The sequence below is a fragment of the Giraffa tippelskirchi genome, chromosome 1, assembly GCF_054371585.1.
Source record: "Giraffa tippelskirchi isolate mGirTip1 chromosome 1, T2T-mGirTip1v1.2.pri, whole genome shotgun sequence".
In the NCBI taxonomy this organism is placed as follows: domain Eukaryota; kingdom Metazoa; phylum Chordata; class Mammalia; order Artiodactyla; family Giraffidae; genus Giraffa; species Giraffa tippelskirchi.
The window spans coordinates 79772812-79793327 of record NC_137275.1 but is presented as its reverse complement, the minus strand read 5'-3'; the positions used below and the strand labels follow the sequence as shown (position 1 = coordinate 79793327).

Below are 20516 nucleotides of genomic sequence, written 5' to 3'. Positions count from 1 at the left end.
CCAAGTTTGGTGTAATTAGTTATCTAGCAAAAATAACTGAACAGGTAGGGATAATGGCCAAGAGAATCCAACTTTTATTCAAGAGCTAAAAGTATACTCTTCAGTTCTCCATTTGCTATATAAAACATAGGTTGGTTTCAGTGATTAAACTTTTAATTATTATTTTGTAGTAAAATAGTTTTAAAAAGAGAGTGAAAAGCTCTTCAAATTATTGAATCATCAATCCTAATCCTTTACACGATTGTGAACATGCTGGACTGTACACATAAACATAAAGACTCTTTTGCAACAAAGTCATTCGATAGTTGGAGAATATCTTCAAAGTGTATTGAGTTCATAATTGTAATTAAAGTTAACTGCTTAATATTTTAAGTGCTCTGTTGTAATAAATCTGTACAACTTTTTTGATTATTAATACTTATCTATAAATGTACACCTTATTATGCTATCTTAGTATAATGTTAATATTGAAAGTCACCCTTCTGTTAGATCTTTGAAAAGGTTAGAACGCTAGTAAATGTTAATGAACTTTTAAAAATGACACCCTTTCACATACAAAAAAGCAACAATGAAATGCATGTACAAGTTAGAGAAATATTGGAGTGGCAGACTGGAATAATGAAACATAATTTAAGAAGAAAATAAAAGTAAAAATTAGCTCAAAAAGTTGACCTGTTTCTGCTGATAAAAATTACCAAAAAAATCATGGTAGCAACATACATATTTTTTCTTCTTCATTGTTTTTCATTCCAGGCTGGAGTATTATTAGCTCTACAAATTTTTTTTTTCTGTGTACAAACTTGACATTTATTTATTTAACTTCTTAAGAAAGAAGAGAGAGCAGAAACAAGGGTGTCACCAGAAGATACTGCAATTAAGAGAACGCCTTCCTCCTGGTGTGCTTGTAAATACTCCTGCCGTCTACGAATTGCAGATTGGGTGTGTTCAGAGCAAATCTCAATTGTTTTAGTTATTAAAAATAAAATCAAGTGTATAGGGGCCCAACTTCTTAAAAATTAGAGGGCAACTATATATTTCAGTAAATATGTAGAAACCATAAGACTCAAGAAAGATAAATGTTCAAATTTCATCTTTAAAAACTTTTTTTTTACTATTATTAACTTTTCACATATGACTCTATTTGAGCCTCCAATCCCTTTAAAAACATTTTCTGTTTGTGACCTTCAGATGTAAAATCCAGCTTTTGTGAGAACTTTGAGATCATTGTGTCACTTTGGGGATGGAGCTAAAATGGTTTACAATTTCAGCTCCGAATCAGATCGTATGGATCTGTGTGTGTGCCTGCATGTGTATGCCTGCCTGTGTGGGTAAATAAGAACCATGCCAGGCAACATAAAACATTCACTGGAGAGAGGTCCTGAATCTGGTTTGGCAAATCAGGATGCCACTGCGTATGAGGGTATTACTTACACGGGCGGCAGCTGTTCTTGTGACTCTAACGTTAAACACATTGGCTAAGTAGATTCTGAAGCCAGTGATAAACAAGTGTCTCAAAGATACATCCATACAACAGCACATGTTTAGCCTTTGATGCACTACAATGGGTGTCCCACATCAGCTTTCTTCTTCTTCAGGTTTCCTGCAGCCCCCCTGACTGTCCCTGTCACCCAGAGCCAGATGGGAAGTGAGAGCTCAGCTGATCCACCTCTTTGTGGTGGAAACCCCCAGAGCTTCAGCTCCAGGCTACAGGTTACCGAAGCCGTCATGAAAAATTCAGAGCTGATATTAACAAGTCTGCTGAAAGTAAAGCGTGTGTCACATTATCTACCCTGCCTTTCAGTTAACAGTAAAGCTACTGTCACCAAAAGAAGAAATGTAGACTTGCTGTGCTTGTGTTCAGAACTACTCGTGTTGTACTATGCAGACACAGAAACAAGAAGATGCTGTGCAAAGTAAAGATGGAAAGATCAGACAGTTGAATTACTGAGAATCCTAGAGAACAAGAATAGAAGAGTGAACTGGAAGCAAGTGGCCTCTTAATACTTGAAGTGAAATATGGAAATGTTACCGAAGTTCCCGTTCTGCAGCTTCATTAAATAATTAAGCACGTCTATAATTGTTTTATATGCACATTATTTCTATATTAATCAGTAATATATCTACTTCATGAAAGTTCTTTTAATTAAAAATGATAAGCCTATAGAAAAAATTCAAGATATTCAAAATTAATTGCTAATTAATTTATTAAATGCTTACTATGTTCTAAGAACCATTCTGGATACTTTCCCTGTATTCTCACTTACTTCTCACAACAAGCCAGTAAGGTAGGTACTATTTATTGTTAAACACCATTTTATTGATTAGAAAACTGAGGCACAGAAGGTTCATTAACCTTTCCCTGGTCATGTAATAAGTGGCAGATTTAAATGCAGGCAGTCTCTCTCCAGACCCTGTATACTTAACCACTACTCTTATCACTAACTGTTTATTCATTATATTTCAAACCATGCAGTTTAAATTCAAAGGATAGTATACTACCTCACTGCCTTCCCAAAAGACAGCAACATGCCTTAGAAAAGACAAAAACAACCTTACAGTGAAAGTGAAGTCCTCTTTGACAATCAACTTCCGTCCTATTACCCTTGAATCTTCCCAGAGGCAACTCTCATCATGAATTTGGCGTGTATTTTAAAACATAATTTTATATTTAAAAAAATGTATATAGTATGATATCACAGTGTAAATATATTTCTACAACTTTCTTTTCTTCTCAACATTTGTGATTTCAGATCTAACCATAGTAAATATAAAACTTTAAAAGGAAAACCTAGAGGACTGAGTTTGTGAGAATTTAACAGGGGAGGAAAAAAAAACAGCGAAAACCCAGACATAGGCTACAGTACATATATTACCTCATGAGCTGAATGGGATTTAATGGGAGCACATAGGAGGTCTTAGTATGAATGCAGTGATTTAGTAGCTAGGCGTACACATCAACCAACTGTCAAGCTCCTTTGATTCCCACTCCCATCTAATGAAACCAAGAAGCCAGACCTCATCAGAATCTTAAAGAAAATACATGGAATCTCTTTACAATTAAGAGATTTTTTTCTTTATTTTCAAAATATATTCATTCCTGTTACTGTTAGATCATAAAGTCATCTCTGAAATTTTATCAGGGTTAAAAATGCTCTCCAAATACAATTTACAGAACTAAAACTAGATTATTGTGAAACTTTCACAGGAAAGTTTCCAAAGAGCTGAGAATATAAGCAAGATTTCACTTTGCTTCCAACAGAGAGAAGCTAACATATCAAGGAAGAAAAATATTAGGTCAACTGACTATCATGATTTGACCACAATTCAGTCCTCTTGATAATATATGCAAGAGTTATTTAGTTGTAAAAGACTAGAATATTATCTGGGACTCGTCATTCTTAGTCTAACCCTTTCACTGCTGTAAAACACAGTCTTTAGAGATAGGGAGGAGAAGTGGGGATGCGAAAGATAAGCAGAGTGATTAAAATATCAATAGATAATATCATTGTTATTCTCTAGCATGTGTGACTTTCGTTAGGTAAACAAGTGGTGTAGCACAGATGAACTATACTATGTAATGAAATATTTTACCAGAAAACCATTTTAAGATTTGGTTTGTGCTAGTTATTGCCATTTACTCAAAATACACAATTTAAAAGTCAAGACTGGGATTTACTTGTATCAACACTAGAGTTTCACATGCATTTACCTGCTGCCCAACTTTGATCTCAAATCAAAATAGTTGTAATGTTTGATTTTAAGAGAGTAATTAAAAAGAGAGTATTACAGAATTTCAGGTTAATTGCAAAAGCCATGTAGATTGTTTGGTATTCATAAATCTTGCCATAGTTTTCTAAGAATCAAACAAGCAAAGATGCCCAAGTTACAAATGAATGAAAAATGAAATTCTAATATTGTTTTACTGTCATTGTGCATATTTTTACCCTCATTTACTTGTCAACATTTGTACTTCATGACAATGTTCCAGTGTGTGATGGTTATTCCAGTCTTAAACTCTAATAAGTAAATAGAGAATTTACTTCTTTTTTTCTTCATATATGAACATTTTTCAGTTACCTTAATACTCAGCAAATTGGCAGGGTGGTCATTTCAAATATCACTTGAAAATATGTTAAGTGCAATGTAATCTCTTATCTGAATCTATCAGTTGAATGTTTCTGCATTGTATTTAGCTTCTGGGAGAGAAACTTAAAAAAAAAATGCCTTCTGCTTCCAAGATATAATACTTGAAGATAATTCTGACCTGTATCCAGTACCAGTTGTGATAAGCATTGCTTTGTCTTTCTTCTCATGACAGCTGACGCTAGGGATTTTTGTTTTATTTGTGAATTTAATTGCTCAGATGACTTCCACTGCCCAGCATTCAGTATTCTCATTAACCCTAGTAGACTGTAAGTTACCTGAGGACAGCGAGGAACTGTGCTTCTTGTGCCCATATTTTGTGCTTAGTAAATTTTTAGATCCCAGGAAATTTTATTTGATCCAGAATTTATATTTATAGTTTAAATCAAACAATTAAATTTATAGTTCATATTATCTTTATATTCTAAATCAGCACTAAAACCTATGTAATTTTCAAATCAAAATTTCTACAGTTGGTTTGAAAACTTTGGAGTTTTTCTAGATTTCACATAACCAACTTAGAATCAGTTCAGTTCAGTCACTCAGTCGTGTCCGACTCTTTGCAACCCCATGAATCGCAGCACGCCAGGCTTCCCTGTCCATCACCAACTCTCGGAGTTTACCCAAACTCATCGAGTCAGTGATGCCATCCAGCCATCTCATCCTCTGTCGTCCCCTTCTCCTCCTGCCCCCAATCCTTCCCAGCATTAGGGTCTTATCCAATGAGTCAACTCTTCACATGAGGTAGCCAAAGTATTGGACTTTCAGCTTCAACATCAGTCCTTCCAATGAAGACCCAGGACTGATCTCCTTTAGGATGGACTGGTTGGATCTCCTTGCAGTCCAAGGGACTCTCAAGAGTCTTCTCCAACACCACAGTTCAAAAGCATCAATTCTTCAGCGCTCAGCTTTCTTCATCATCCAACTCTCACATCCATACATGACTACTGGAAAAACCATAGCCTTAACTAGATGGACCTTTGTTGGCAAAGTAATGTCTCTGCTTTTAAATATGCTATCTGGGTTGGTCATAACCTTCCTTCCAAGGAGTAACCGTCTATTAATTTCATGGCTGCAATCACCATCAGCAGTGATTTTGGAGCCCAAAAAAATAAAGTCTGACACTGTTTCCACTGTTTCCCTATCTATTACCCATGAAGTGATGGGACCAGATGCCATGATCTTAGTTTTCTGAACGTTCAGCTTTAAGCCAACTTTTTCACGCTCCTCTTTCACCTTCATCAAGAGGCTCTTTAGTTCTTCTTCACTTTCTGCCATAAGAGTGGTGTCATCCGCATATCTGAGGTTATTGATATTTCTCCCAGCAATCTTGATTCCAGCTTGTGTTTCTTCCAGCCCAGCATTTCTCATGATGTACTCTGCATATAAGTTAAATAAGCAGGGTGACAATATACAGCCTTGACGTACTCCTTTTCCTATTTGGAACCAGTCTGTTGTTCCATGTCCAGTTCTAACTGTTGCTTCCTGACCTGCATACAGGTTTCTCAAGAGACAGGTCAGGTGGTCTGGTATGCCCATCTCTTTCAGAATTTTCCACAGTTTATTGTAATCCACACAGTCAAAGGCTTTGGCACAGTCAATAAAGCAGAAGTAGATGTTTTTCTGGAACTCTCTTGCTTTATCAATGATCCAGCGGATGTTGGCAATTTGATCTCTAGTTCCTCTGCCTTTTCTAAAACCAGCTTGAACATCTGGAAGTTCACGGTTCATGTATTGCTGAAGCCTGGCTTGGAGAATTTTGAGCATTACTTTACTAGCGTGTGAGATGAGTGCAATTGTGTGGTAGTTTGAGCATTCTTTGGCATTGCCTTTCTTTGGGATTGGAATGAAAACTGACCTTTTCCAGTCCTGTGGCCACTGCTGAGTTTTCCAGATTTGCTGGCATATCGATTGCAGCACTTTCACAGCATCATCTTTCAGGATTTGAAATAGCTCAACTGGAATTCCATCACCTCCACTAGCTTTGTTTGTAGTGATGCTTTCTAAGGCCCACTTGACTTCACATTCCAAGATGTCTGGCTCTAGGTGAGTGATCACACCCTCGTGATTATCTGGGTCATGAAGATCTTTTTTGTACAGTTCTTCTGTGTATTCTTGCCACCTCTTCTTAATATCTTCTGCTTCTGTTAGGTCCATACCATTTCTGTCCTTTATCAAGCCTATCTTTGCATGAAATATTCCCTTGGTATCTCTAATTTTCTTGAAGAGATCTCTACTCTTTCCCATTTGGTTGTTTTCCTCTATTTATTTGCATTCATCGCTGAGGAAGGCTTTCTTATCTCTCCTTGCTATTCTTTGGAACTCTGCATTCAGATGGGGATATCTTTCCTTTTCTCCTTTGCTTTTTGCTTCTCTTCTTTTCCCAGCTATTTGTAAGGCCTCCTCAGACAGCCATTTTGCCTTTTTGTATTTCTTTTCCATGGGGATGGTCTTGATCCCTGTCTCCTGTACAATGTCATAAACCTCTGTCCATAGTTCATCAGGCACTCTGTCTATCAGATCTAGTCCTTTCAATCTATTTGTCACTTCCACTGTATACTCATAAGAGATTTGATTTAGGTCATACCTGAATGGTCTAGTGGTTTTCCCTACTTTCTTCAATTTAAGTCTGAATTTGGCAATAAGGAGTTCATGATCAAAGCCACAGGCTGCTCCCAGTCTTGTTTTTGCTGACTGTATAGAGCTTGTCCTTCTTTGGCTGCAAAGAATATAATCAATCTGATTTCGGTGTTGACCATCTGGTGATGTCCATGTGTAGAGTCTTCTCTTGTGTTGTTGGAAGAGGGTGTTTGCTATGACCAGTGCGTTCTCTTGGAAAAACTCTTTTAGCCTTTGCCCTGCTTCATTCTGTACTGCAAGGCCAAATTTGCCTGTTACGCCAGGTGTTTCCTGACTTCCTACTTTTGCATTCCAGTCCCCTATAATGAAAAGGACATCTTTATTGGGTGTTAGTCCTAAAAGGTCTTGTAGGTCTTCATATAACCATTCAAGTTCAGCTTCTTCAGCATTACTGGTTGGGGCATAGACTTGGATTACCGTGACATTGAATGGTTTGCCGTGGAAACGAACAGAGATCATTCTGTCATTTTTGAGATTGCATCCAAGTACTGCATTTCAGACTCTTTTGTTGACCATGATGGCTACTCCATTTCTTCTAAGGGATTCCTGCCCACAGTAGTAGATATAATGGTCATCTGAGTTAAATTCACCCATTCCAGTCCATCTTAGTTCGCTGATTCCTAGAATGTCGACGTTCAGTCTTGCCATTGCCTGTTTGACCACTTCCAGTTTGCCTTGATCATGGACCTAACCTTCCAGGTTCCTATGCAATATTGCTCTTTACAGCATCAGACTTTGCGTCTATCACCAGTCACATCCACAGCTGGGTATTGTTTTTGCTTTGGCTCCATCCCTTCATTCTTTCTGGAGTTATTTCTCCACTGATCTCCAGTAGCATATTGGGCACCTACCGACCTGGGGAATGCATCTTTCAGTGTCCTATCTTTTTGCCTTTTCATACTGTTCTTGGGGTTCTCAAGGCAAGAATACTGAAGTGGTTTGCCATTCCCTTCTCCAGTGGACCACATTCTGTCAGACCTCTCCACTATGACCCATCAGTCTTGGGTGGCCCCACACGGCATGGCTTAGTTTCATTGAGATAGACAAGGCTGTGGTCTATGTGATCAGATTGGCTAGTTTTCTGTGATTATAGTTTCAGTGTGTCTGCCCTCTGATGCCCTCTCACAACAGTACGTAGGCAATATTGATGATTTACATGATATTACAAACCTTGAATTTGTGATTTTTTTTTCTCAGAACTTCCATTTGCAAATATTAGTTCTTTTTACTCAAATTGCACCTCTGTGAAGGCACAAATTTCAGCTTTTTAGATGGAAAAGCCAGTCACAGAGAATTTCAACAGCTTATTTCATATCAATGTTCGCTCTCCTACCCTGGGACCTATATCTTCTGTTTCTTATATAGATTTAATTTTCAAATGTTTTGGCCCATGTTTATATACCAGAGGTGGATTACATCTCTAATACCTATAAAAATTGGAATTTAAGAGAAAATGTTACAATTAGGGTATAGTTTTATTATCTATACAATAGCCAGGTTTCTACTGATTATTGAAAGAATTATCTGTTTAATCAATGTACTTATTAACTTTTTTTTTCTATGAAGACAGGTGTTTACTGTAATTCATAAGCTTTGGAAGTGACCTTTAGCAATAAGGACCCCAGTCTGGTTGTGCCAACATATTTGCAACAAGTAGTCAGTTTGGTAGAGGAAAAAGTTGATTAAGACCTGTACTTTGAAGCAGAGTTAAATGAAACAGTCTGACACTTGTAAACCAGGTTCAAACCAGGTTTTCTGATGTCATTTCATTCCAATAGAGGTTGAAAACAAATAGGTTGTTTTACAGATCTAGTCCCATATTCTAAAACATGCCATCAGTCAAAAATTACTTGTAAACAAGAATTTTTCATCCTATAGTTGGTTATCAGAACCCTGGCAGAAGAAAACCATAGCTATTGAGAATTCATAGAAAGTTTCATGTCCAATTTTGTGAAAAATGAACTAGTTGGTTACCACAAAAAGAATCTACTTATGTTTGTATTACATAAAATCTGACATAGAAGTCACCATGGAAATATCTAAAATGAAGAACTTTCCAAAAAATGTTGATGCTGTCTCCACTATTTTTGTAGAACTATATTCATAGATTTCTAAATGCATTTTAGTGACATAGCAATTTGGAAGAAATCATGGTCTGTTTGTTTTTTCAATTTATGTTTACTTGTTTTGGTTTGTTTTTTGATTTATGATAACTTTGTGTTTTGTTTTGGTTTGTTTTTTGTATGGCCATTTCTTTTTTTCTTTTCTTTTGTTTTAGTAAAAACCAGCTTTTCTAAAAGAAAAAAGAAAAGTGATATCACAGTGCATTTAAGTCTCTGGTGGACTCACCACTGGCCTTTAAAACAAAGCAAAGAAATTTTCAGAACAGTTTTAGACTCACAGTAATACTCAGCAGAAGACACAAAGCTTTTCATAAACCTCTGTCCTCGCACATGCATAGCCTCCCTGTTATCAATATCCCCCCACCAGAGTGGTGCATTTCCTATAATTGGTGAACATATATTTACACAGCATAATCACCCATAGGCCATGGTTCAGTCTCGGTATTGTCTATTTTGTGGGCTTGGACTTATAGTGACTTATACCCATCATTATAGTATCATCCGAAGTATTTTCACTGCCCTAACAATTCTCTCTGCCTCATCTATCCATGTCAGGGATCATCATTGTATCCTAATGAAAACATGACTTGAAGAAAAGCTTCTTATTGAAGGTTTTCACTTTTAACTAAAATAGTCACACTTTTTCTTTTTATTTTAAACTACATGTCTAGTTTTTTTTTTTTAATAAATTTATTTATTTTAGTTGGCTAATTACTTTACAATATTGTAATAGTTTTTGCCATACATTGACATGAATCGATCACTTGAAATATTACTTTGGTATAATGTCTTTGAAGAGACTACTGAGTTCAAATGCAATGGATGAGTCACAAAAGGTTATTAAACTTCTGTTTTTCCAAAAATGATCCATCTCACATTCTGCTGTCAAATGCTGGCACAATTAACTTAATGATGCCAATTAATAATTCACTGACTTTTAAGTATAGCCTGTGACAATTATGAATTTTTTAAAAATTTTCCAAGTCTTTATTTCCTTACTACATAATCTTTTACTAACATGGTCCTAGGAGCTTTAATATTTCTTTATTGAATAAATAATTAATTGGTGAGCTATAGAACTTCCTTTCCTAGTTTTTATACTGCCTTTCCACTAGAAATGCCATTTCTAACTCCTTTAACTGCCTTGATTATGTTTTTTCTATTTATATTAAGTACACACAACAGAACTGGAAAACGTCAGTTTTCACTACAATCCCAAAGAAAGGCAATGCCAAAGAATGTTCAAACTACAGCACAATTGCACTCTTCTCATACGCTGGTAAAGTAATGCTCAAAATTCACCAAGCCAGGCTTCAATAGTACATGAGCCGTGAACTTCCAGGTGTTCAAGCTGGTTTTAGAAAAGGCAGAGGAACCAGAGATCAAATTGCCAACATCCGTTGGATGATCGAAAAAGCAAGAGAGTTCCAGAAAAATATCTACTTCTGCTTTATTGACTATGCCAAAGCCTTTGATTGTGTGGACCACAACAAACTCTGGAAAATTCTTAAAGAGATGGGAATACCAGACCACCTGACATGACTCTTGAGAAATCTGTGTGCAGGTCAGGAAGCAACAGTTAGAACTGGACATGGAACAACAGACTGGTTCCAAATCGGGAAGGGAGTACGTCAAGGCTGTATATTGTCACTCTGCTTATTTAACTTATCTGCAGAGTACATCATGAGAAACGCTGGGTTGGTGAAGCACAAGCTGCCATCAAGATTGCTGGGAGAAATATCAATAACCTCAAATATGTAGATGACACCACCCTTATGGCAGAAAGTGAAGAAGAACTAAAGAGCCTCTTGATGAAAGTGAAAGAGGAGAGTGAAAAAGTTGGCTTAAAGCTCAACATTCAGAAAACTAAGATCATGGCATCCGGTCCCATCACTTCATGGCAAATAGATGGGGAAACAGTGGAAACAGTGACATTTTTTTGGGCTCCAGAATCACTGCAGATGGTGATTGCAGCCATGAAATTAAAAGATGCTTACTCCTTGGAAGGAAAGTTATGATCAACCTCGATAGCATATTAAAAAGCAGAGACATTACTTTGCCAACAAAGGTCCGTCTAGTCCAGGCTATGGTTTTTCCAGTAGTCATGTATGGATGTGAGAGTTGGACTGTGAAGAAAGCTGAGCACCGAAGAATTGATGCTTTTGAACTGTGGTGTTGGAGAAGACTTTTAAGCGTCTCTTGGACTGCAAAGAGATCCAACCAGTCCATCCTAAAGGAGATCAGTCCTGGGTGTTCATTGGAAGGACTGATGTTGAAGCTGAAACTCTAATACTTTGGCCACCTCATGCGAAGGGTTGACTCATTGGAAAAGGCCCTGATGCTGGGAAGGATTGGGGGCAGGAGGAGAAGGGGACAACAGAGGATGAGATGGCTGGATGGCATTACCGACTCAATGTACATGAGTTTGGGTAGACTCTGGGAGTTGGTGATGGACAGGCAGGCCTGACGTGCTGCAATTCATGGGGTCACAAAGAGTCAGGCACAACTGAGCGACTGAACTGAACTGAGCGAATGAACTGAATTGAACTGAGACAATAAAGAATCTCCCCACAATGCAGAAGACCCGGGTTCGATCCCTGGGTTGGGAAGATTCCTTGGAAGAGGAAATGGCAAGCCACTCCAGTATTCTTTCCTGGAGATTTCCCTGGACAGAGAAAGGAGCCTGGCAGGCTATAGTCCACGGGGTCACAAAGAGTCAGACATGACTAGTGACTAACACACACACACCCACACTTCATATTAAGTTTATATTAAGGACAAATTTGGGGATAAAATAGATACATGAAAATAAAATAAGATTAACATTCTGGTTGACACTCTTACCTTCTTAAAAATTCCCCAGACATCACTTTTTCTAGTGGAGCAGTATTTTTCACAATCAAGCAGAAGTTTCCAACCATGCAGGGATGGATAAGAGGCTAGAAAGAGACTGAAAGGCTAGAAGAAATAGTAAGAACAAAGAACTTTCATTGTAAAGGTCTTTCATTGTATGAGAGCAGGTAGTGAGTTTAAAGAAGTAAAAAGTTGGGTTTTGAAGTTTCAATTTTTTGAGGAGGATGAGAGCTGACAAGATTCAGGATTAGTACTGGGAATAAATGGAAATAAAGATCATTGAAATCGCAGAGATCCAGGCCTAGTCTGGGTGTTTAGATGAGTCATTAACACTGATGTATAAATTTTGATTATTGCTTGCTTGAAGTTAGATAGCTGGTACCTGCCAGAGTTAGGACTGCAACTCAGGCAGGCTGGCTCTAAAGCCTTCAATTTTAACCCCTATGTACGTTTTTATGAGGATGATACAATAATGCCACTATGATGGCAATGGGGAATCAGGAGAAGGATAAACACCTCTTGTCCTCTTTCTCATGAAAGATGAGAAAACAAGCTTCCCCCACTGGAAAAAGATGCACTGTGACAGATGTCCTTGATGCTGAGTTATATTCCAGATAAGTCATCCTGCAAAAATATTGAAGAAATACGGGGCTTTATATACAAAGGAAGAGGACTCAGTCTGTTTTAAAATGAGTTGGAAAGGAGGATGTAACAATTATAATAAAATCAAAGGTAGACTATATATTTTTTGTTTTCCCATGAAACTGAAAAAGGGAGAAAGAGGAAGAAGAAAAGAAAAGAAAAGGAATGAAACAGAAAGACAAGTGCAAGGGAGATATGGGAACAAGTCACGTGAGTTGTGTGCTCTTCACAGGAAACCTGATTTTAAACAAACCCAAATACAAATTTATTTTATTTATCTGAATATCACGAACATCTATTTTGTCACCTCAGAGCTGCCAAAGTACATATCAGAACTCTCTTTTTTTTTCCTAGGCCTCTGATAAGCTGGTACATCACCTGGACAACAATTGTAATACACAATTCCTTTTTCTGAGACTCTGCATGTAGTACATGCTAGGTCCTCAATAACATTTGTTGAATCCGAATCTAAATCCCACTTGGTTGAACTCTTTGCCAACTTGTTTGTTTAGGGAATTAGAATCAGGAGGTGATAGAAAGGAGGAGGGTAGAAAGTTGGGAAAGGGTAGGGAAAGCAAAAGGGAAGACCAGAGATAACTGTGACTGAATTCCTACCTGGCTCAGGAGCTTGCTCCATTTCTACGGAAATGAGGAACAATTAGACTGAAAGGAAACATAAAGACAGAATTTGCAATACAGTCCCCTTCACCACAATATGCCTCAGCTGGAAATGTTGATTTTCAAGAAGAAAATGATTAAGGCTGGAGTTCACTTCCTATACCTGGCTGAATGCCTATTTACTTGAGTTGAAGAGGGAAATGGAGGTGCCTCGCTAAGAAGTCATCCCATGCTTCCAAAAAGTACATAATGTGGCCTCCCCAACCTCTTCCTTTTGTTTCATAGCAGTTCCTTTGTAGTCGTTTTCTTTCCATGGTTCTGGAAACAGGGCTTCTCACAATGAGGGTAATTGAAATTCAGGTGGAGCAGACCTCTCCCCACAAAGGTGGACACATGAGCCAACCTGACTCATCAGAACTCTGAATTCCTGGGGCCATAGGGATTGCTACATCAGTCAAGTGACCCAAGCAGAGCCACTCGGAACTTATCCAAGACCTGGCTGAGAAAATATGAAAGGGGGTTTTCTTTACTCTGAGATTGCTAGCTTAAAGATAGTATAAATCTAGAGTTGCCAATGGTAATTTAGAGAACAAAGAATATTTTAGAAAGGTAAAAGAATAGTATGAAAATACAGAGAGATGGAAAATGAGGCTGGAAGAGTAAGCAAATTTCTGATTAATTGTAAAGCATTTATGTGATAAACAGAAATACTGGCTATCCCCCTGCAGGCAAAAGAATGCCAAAGTGGTATAAACAGGTTTGGTAGCAAGGGAGCCTGGAACTGTGGTGAGCTCATCTTTTGTTTTTCTAGAAAAATAACAATGTCATTAATGTGGTGGTAGATAGGAATATGAAGAAATGAAGAAAACTGATTAGTTCAGTGGCTGTAGCAATTTTCTTTACAATAAACAGTAATGGCATGTTCTGCGGTATGGGGCTTGACAAAGTCAAGACTACATTTGTGATATTTAGTAGGATTTTAGTGATCTAATAAATAATAATTTAAGAGAGAGAAAAGAATCAAGGATCATCCACAATTTTCTGGCTTAGAACATTGCAAAGATGAGAACTGTTGACAGAGATTAGGGATAGAAGTTAAAAGGGCTTTGAAGGGAGCTGAGGACAAACAATAAATTTGAGCGAGTTCAGCTCGATAAGGTTATGTCATCCTAAGTAAGATGAGAGTGGAATTACGAAAGTGGGAGTCAACAGCATATGCATAATAAATAAAATTGCTGATATAAATGAAATTGCCCAAGGAGAATAGATTGTGTAAGAAGAGAAAACTGACAAGGAATGAAAAGTCCTCTGCAGATGAAGAAAATGAAAGAGCGAGTGTCAGTGACATGAAAACCTAGATAGAGTTTCAGTAGCTGTCTGGAGGTCAAGGAATTTAAGGATGAATAGCATTCACTAACTTTGTCGCTTTCGAGGGTTACCTCGACATTAGAGCGAACTTTCACTACAGTGATGGTATGGAAGTCAGGTTGCACTGGGTTGAGAAGTGAAGTACAAGTGGAGGAAAGTTAACGGGTATAGATTATTAAGACTTAGATAATGAGAATACCTACCAGGCAGGAGAGACACCATGATCACAAGACTTCCATTATGAGGGAAAACCAGGATAGTACATAGAAAAGGACAAAAATGTGCAATGCTGCTTTTTATCTATTTGTTTAGTTATTTAGATATGAAATTTGCGGAAGGAGATGATAACTGATGGATCAGTTATCTGAAAAAATGAGATGGGATCTAGAATATAGGTAGAAAGATTCTTAAGTTAATTTATTCTTTAAATATTTCCCAAACCCATTTAATTTTCATCTCTTGATGCTTCTGGTAATGTGACCAGGCTATCTGATCTTAACTTATAAAAAGAGATAATTTTTGAAAGATCTTTTCATAAGAATCTAATTTTCTGATGACAGTTTTGTAGCTTTTAAACATGACTGTAGTAGATAAAAAAGTTATGCGCATTTCCAAGTGCACTATTTCAGATTCACATAAACATGATATAATTTCAATAAAATAATAAGCAACTAAGGCAGCAAATAATTTCAAACACTAAGCTGTAGGTTCTTTATGACATTTAAACATTTTCATTTATGTTTCACTTTACATTTTACATATCTTTTTAAAATCAGATCTTCTGCCTAGAAATATTAGTAGCCTCCACCTTTAATCTTTAGAGTATTATTTTACATTTATTGCATTCTGGTTCATTTTTGTCTTTGTAATTGAACCTAGAAGTGACCAAAATGCTTCAGTCCTGAAATCTGTAATAGACATTTAGTTCTACTAATAGATAATACTTTTGTTACTAATAGGTAATAATTTGGGGCTTCACTGATCAGCTGAGATCTCAACCAAAACCTTGAAAATTAAAAATTTTTGCTTTAAAATTTTTCTTTTAGTTTAATTTTTATAAATATGTATTTGAATGGCATGCATACTTTCTACTTCAGGTATAATATATATGATGGATAATATATGTGATGGGATGAATAATATATAAAGTAATCTTGGTCTACATAAAAGTATATTTTTGACATTTCCTTTAAATTGAAATAGAATTTATCTTTGTGCAACTTAAACATTAAGTCAGTATGTTGACATCAAATGATAGTCCAGTATATTATTTAAAATTTACATATAAATTTAGCTAAGTAGAAATGGAATGAACACATATGTATGGCTTTAAAGATACTTTGCACACATCACATGTGTTCAGTTGGGATTTTATTAACTAACCCAAAGAATATTGCTGCACTTAGTTTGTTGATCAAAAGAGTCAACAGACACACCTTTAAAGTTCACCTATTGATATAAACACAAATAATGTTTTGCTCCTGGCATAAACCCACAAGATACAATTCAGATATGGCAAATTTATGTCAAATGTCAGTCACATAGATCATTGGCTGAAAAGAACACCAAGAAAGAAAGAAAATCCAATACTGAAACTGACGTCTATTTGAAATAATCTTATCTAAATTGTAGAAATAAAGCTTAGTTTGCAGTGTGCACTTTACATAAGAAGTTGAAGTCATTCCTAATCTAGCCAACAATGAAAGAGCTCTTCACCGGGAGTGTGCTTTGTTCCTACAGTCCCTTCCTCCTCAGCTGCCTGGTGCCTGAACACATAAGAAATCATTAGCAGAAAGAAAGATAAAGCTTAGAACTTTTCATGTCTAGGAGATTGCAATGATGGTGAAGCAATGGAGGGCTATCCTTAAGTTTTCCTGATACTGGTTGTGGTTTAATCTCAGGATCGTTCCTCTGGGGATAGGACTAAACAGAATCACACAGGGGAACAAAATAAAGAAAAAAACTAACTGCTTCTATAACTGTGCTCTTAAAAGCACAAGAAGCACCACATAAATACAGTTTTTAGAAATAAAGAGGAAATACAAGGAGAATGAATTTGAAATACACATGAGAATTCTGGAACAACTTGGATTGGTGATCTTAAAACTCAAGAGTTGTCTTTGTTCTTTAATTGACTCCTTCACGGATGAGGGAAAGCTCAGCCTCTCATCCCTGCTGTTTGACACCTCCGTGAGCTTTTGTGCCTTTTCGCAATGTTCTAACAACGCTGGCAGAAAAACTGAGCAACACTCAGTTAAAGACGAAGAAAGTAAATTCTGTGCCTCTCTCTCCCACGAATCAGCAATAGATGCATAAACAATGAGTGTGGCTTGGGGTCTAAATCAATGATGCTGTTGCCAATTACTATCCCTCACTCTCTCAATATTGATCTTTATCAAACAACAGAGGAAGCTTCCTTTTAAAATTTCAGTCCTTACATTTTAGGGCAGGCTCAGGGCAGAGATATTGAAAAACAGTAGGAAAAAAGACAGTGAATTATCAAGTCACTGCTGTAGTATTGCCTTCCAGTAAAGACCGGGCAGCCTAGCATTCCAAATTTTCATTTGCATAAAGTCTTGTCCTTTTTCAGCCTTTGATGACTTGCTTGCCTTTTCCTCTCTATAATCTTCTATTTGCCTCCAGTGTAAAATGGAACTACAACTCATGGTTCTGATAAGGATTTAATTCAAGCTCTTTAAAGATGGGTATTTTTAAGCAGTATAAACTTCTGGTGAAAAATAAAAGGATTTCTTCCTTAAAGAAATCGTCTTGTGTGTAAGAGAAAATTCCAGTTTGATTGTGAGACAATATAACTAAAGTCTATGTAGTGCTTTACAGTTTACAAAGTACTTTTAACCACATAACTCCATCTAATTTTTACAATAATCTTACAATAGTATTAGTTAAGGCTAATTTTAAGAGGCTTATTTTACAGAAGAGAAAACTTCTGTCCAGAGAGACTAAATAATCTGCAAGAGACCATTCAGCTGGTAAACGTGGAGCATGAATTTAGGGGCTCAAACCCAGGTCTCTGTCTCCAACTTCAAATCAATGTTCTTTAACTATATTACAAAAGTCTCCTAAAATAACCTACTTCATCCCATTTTGGTTGATATGATCTCTTTTAATTCATAACCTTCTTTTTCATAAGATAAAAGCATAGCAGTTCCTTTAAGAGAAGCAAAGCCCTAGTATACATTTCAGAAAAAAATTCTCATGTGGGGCTTTGTATGGGGACGACTAGGGATACACAATATCCTCAACAACATCAGTGTCGTAAATGATTTATTTGTAAGTTGCTTTAAACACTTGATTAAATCTAAGGACTTACCACTGGAGTACAACTCAATAAAAATGAATTTGAAAAGGAGTCAAGACACTGTTATTCAAGTAGGCAGCTTTCTACTGCTACTTTCTACTTAGCCCAAGGATACGACCCTAGATAAGCCTGAGAATAAAGCTATTTTAGCAAGTGATATTTGTAGTAAGACTCATTTGATTGTTTAAGGGACAGAAATTAAACTCAGACTGTTTAAGCAGAAAGTAAATTTATTGGTTTACCTAGGCAAATTGTGTAAAGGTCAAGAACACGTAGAACTGAGGATCTGAATGTCATAGTGACTGCTTTTTTCTCTCTCTGTCCCACTATATCCCAGGGTTTACTCAAATTCATGTCCCTTGAGTCCTTAATGCTAGCTAACCATCTCCTCTTCTGCTGCTCCCTTCTCCTTTTGCCTTCAATCTTTCTCAGCATCAGGATCTTTTCCAGTGAGCTGGGTCTTAGCATCAGGTGGCCAAAGTACTGGAGCTTCAGCTTCAGCATCAGTGAATATTTAGGGATGATTCCTTTAGGATTGATGGTTTGATATCCTTGCAGTCCAAGGGACTCTCAAGAGTCTTCTCTAGCACCACAGTTTGAAAGCATCAATTCTTAAGCACTCAGCCTTCTTTATGGTCCAACTCTCATATCCATACATGACTACTGGAAAAACCATAGCTTTGATTATATGGAGCTTTGTTGGCAAAGTGATGTCTCTGCTTTTTAATATGCTGTCTAGGTTTGTCATAGCTTTCCTTCCAAGGAGCAAGCGTCTTTTAAATTCATGGCTGCAGTCACCATCCACAGCGATTTTGGAGCCCAAGAAAATAAAATCAGTCACTGCTTCCACTTTTTCCCCATCTATTTGCCATGAAGTGATGGTACTGTATGCCTTGATCTTAGTTTTTTGAATGTTGAGTTTTGAGCCACTTTTTTCACTCTCATCTTTCATCCTCATCAAGAGGCTCTTTAGTTCCTCTTTGCTTTCTGCCATTAGAGTGGTATCATCTGCATATCTGAGGCCCTTGATCTTTCTCCCAGCAATCTTGATTCCAGCTTGTGAGTCATTCAGCCCTGCATTTTGCATGATGTACTCTGCACATAAGTTAAATAAGCAGGGTGACAATACACAGCCTTGACCTACTCCTTTTCCTATTTGGAACCAGTCTGTTGTTCCATGTCCAGTTCTAACTGTTGCTTCTTGACCTGCATACAGGTTTCTCAGGAGACAGATATGGTGGTCTGGTATTCCCATCTCTTTAACAATTTTCCAGTTTGTTGTGATCCAGTCAAAGGCTTTAGTGTAGTCAATGAAGCAGTAGATGTTTTTATGGAATTCCCTTGCTTTTTGCATGATCCAATGAATGTTAGCAATTTGTTCTCTGGTTCCTCTGCTCTTTTTTTTTAACATTTAGCTTGTACATCTGGAAGTTCTTGGTTCATGTACTGCTGAGGCCTACTTTGAATGATTCTGAGCATTACCTTGCTCACATGTGCATAATCTCATGTGAAATGAGCTCATTTATGTGGTAGTTTGATCATTGTTCCATATTGTTCTTTTTTGGGATTGTAATGAAAACTGACCTTTTCCAGTCCTGTGATCACTGCTGAGTTTTCCAATTTGCTGACATATTAAATGCAGTACTTTAATAACATCATCTTTTAGGATTTGAAATAACTCAGCTGGACTACTGTCACCTCTACTAGCTTTATTCATAGTAACACTTCCTAAGGCCCACTTGACTTCACACTCCAGGATGTTCAGCTCTAGGTGAGTGACCACACCATTTTAGTTATCTGGGTCATTAAGACCTCTTTTGTGTAGTTCTTTTGTGTATTCCTGCCACCTCTTCTTAATCTCTTCTGCTTCCTTATCATTTCACTCTGGTAATTATGATAGTAGAGGAAAGTGAAAGAATTAAAGTCCCAAATTCTCCACTGAAGCGAACTAGGCATTGATGAATGTTTTGTCTTCTTGGCCATGCCAGGCTCTCTTGGTCATGATATCTAAGGCCCAAGGCCATTCTGAGATGACGCAAATACAAACAAGGAAAATCAGACTGTGTGCTCAGATCTCCACTCCATACTCAATATTGTGAAGTAGTTAAAGCTTTATCAAAGTTAAAGGAGACAGAAGAGAATCAATTCCGACCTTAGCCTCTCTGATATCAAATGAAAGTTTTGCTGTGTATATATGGATTGATTTGTGTTCATACATGGATTGATATTTGTTTATGGATTAGTTATATGCATATTCATCTTTGGCCAATTTTTCAATTTCTGAAAAAAATAACTTTTCCCTTCCTTCTGCTTCCCCACATGGCTACACACACATTGAGGTGTGCTCAATGTGGCTACCAGCCTGTATGAACTCCAACCTCATTTCTTCTCAATAAATTACATATGTGTGTGCACACTAAGTCGCTTCAGTCATGTCCAAGTCTGTGAAACCCTATGGACTGTAGCTCTCCAGGCTCCTCTGTCCATGGGGATTCTCCAGGCAAGAATATTGGAATGGGTTGCTGTGCCCTCCTCCAGAGGATCTTCCCAACCCAGGGATCAAACCCACATTTTTTATGTCTCCTGCATTGACAGGTGGGTTCTTTACCACTAGCACCACCTGGGAAGTCCTAAATTACATATAGACTACCAGTAATCAACTTCAAATATGGTTTTAATCCTGTTATTAAACTCAAAATCCAGTAGTTAGTTTTAATGACTCATTTTGTAAAAATAAAATGGATGCCCATGAATTTTAACATGTATCAATGTTTAATCAATACTAGTCATAACTTTTGCTTTCATTTTCA

At 37.1% G+C, this 20516-nt stretch overlaps 1 long non-coding RNA gene across 1 annotated transcript in view; it reads left to right on the top strand.

The window, feature by feature from the left end:
* LOC145546882 (uncharacterized) overlaps positions 1 to 2072 on the top strand; it is a 238241-nt gene extending 236169 nt beyond the window's left edge. The window contains exons 10-11 of the long non-coding RNA XR_014083364.1: positions 829 to 904; positions 1596 to 2072. This is a non-coding gene — a long non-coding RNA (uncharacterized LOC145546882). The remainder of the gene's footprint in view (positions 1 to 828; positions 905 to 1595) is intronic.
* Positions 2073 to 20516: the final 18444 nt, after the last annotated feature.